A 1,533-nucleotide genomic window follows, 5' to 3' on the forward strand; every position below is an offset into this window, starting at 1 on the left:
ACAGGGTGCTGATGGGGTAGCTGCTGAGATAAAAATATCTTGATAATTGAGGCTTTAGGAAAGCCTCTTCTTGACTTCTAAGCTGAGTCCTGAAAGATAAGGAGTCGTCAGCCTGTCAAGGTGGTGTTGAAGGCTGGGGAGAGAGATTATTCCAGGCAGTGGGAAAAACATCTGTGAAAGCCCAGGGGCCCAGGGCACACAGAGCAATCAAGTTTCCAAAATAAGGCGTGAGAAGGGCACTGGGTGGAGGGCAGAGCAGGAAACAGCCTGGGGAAAGAAGTAGCGTCAGATCATACAGGGCCTTAGAAACCACATTTAGGAGTTTGGACATTGTTCTAAGAGCAACGTGAGAGAAACCAAGAAATTCTGGCCACACATAGAAAATGAATCGATATGTGATGAACAGTAGTATGTTACGGCACATCCAGAATCTCGCCTTGCTGTGCTTATTTCTTGCTGACAGAGGCTCAAGTAAATTTCTGGGCATTATACCTCTTTCTCCTTAATGGTATTTTCCTTTTCAACTGAAGGACTTTCCAGTTTAAAACTGCTTAATGTTATAATATTATTATATAATTAGTTATAATAAAGGACTTTGTAAGGTCAATATAATACTTTCTTTATGCAGTTGGTTAAAGTTTGTGTCTAGTTTTTATTAACTGAAATGAACTTGAAAAATCGTGATTAAACCAGCCAAGCAAAAAAAAAAAAAAAAAAAAAAAAAGCTTCTCATTGGAAAAAAGTCTTTGTTGCTTTCATGGGTAGCTTTCTCCCCCCAAGAACAATTTTTAAAATGTGCCTTTGGAATAGTGCCGACTTGTCAGCACAGCTCCGCTCTCAGGCCAATACAGGTGTGTAGTGAAGCATTCAGCTTACCTGAAAGGAGGTCTGGCCTCTCCCCTTAGCTTCTGGGAGGTGATCTCTAGGCCCCTGGAATGTCTTGCCTGACAAGAGTATCTTTGTTTGCCTGGGCTTTGGCCACTGGACAGTCTAACAATGTGAATATGATGGAGGCTTAGGGACACGCTGTTATCAGCCGTGACCTCCGGAGGAACTAGAGACTAAAGGTATTAGCCTGATCCCAGGAGGAGCAGACAAAAAGTCGGCCATGCAGGCAGGATGAGCCCCAACAAAAACTCTGGACACCAAAGGCACAGGGGAGTTTCCCTGTGGAAATTATCACACACTGACTCCTTATGGAGAGAATAAGCAGTAGCTCTGCATTTGGGCCCCTTCCCAACTTGGCCCTCTGCAACTCTTCCTTCAGCTGGTTCTAACTGGTATCCTTTCCCAGTAATAAACCATAACAGTGAGTATAACTGCTCTCAGTGAGTTCTGTGAGTCTTTCTTGTGAATTATCAAAACTGAAGATGGTCTGGGGAACCTCCAAATTTGAAATTGGTATCAGAAGTGAGGGCAGTGTGGAGACTTGCAGTTTGGCCACCTTCACAGAGAAAGTACTTCCTGAAGCAAGCACCTTGCTCCCAGTACTGTTTAACACAGGGACAAGGAAGAAGCATGCCTGGTCTTCGT

The sequence above is a fragment of the Physeter macrocephalus genome, chromosome 5 (genome assembly GCF_002837175.3).
Source record: "Physeter macrocephalus isolate SW-GA chromosome 5, ASM283717v5, whole genome shotgun sequence".
NCBI lineage: Eukaryota > Metazoa > Chordata > Mammalia > Artiodactyla > Physeteridae > Physeter > Physeter macrocephalus.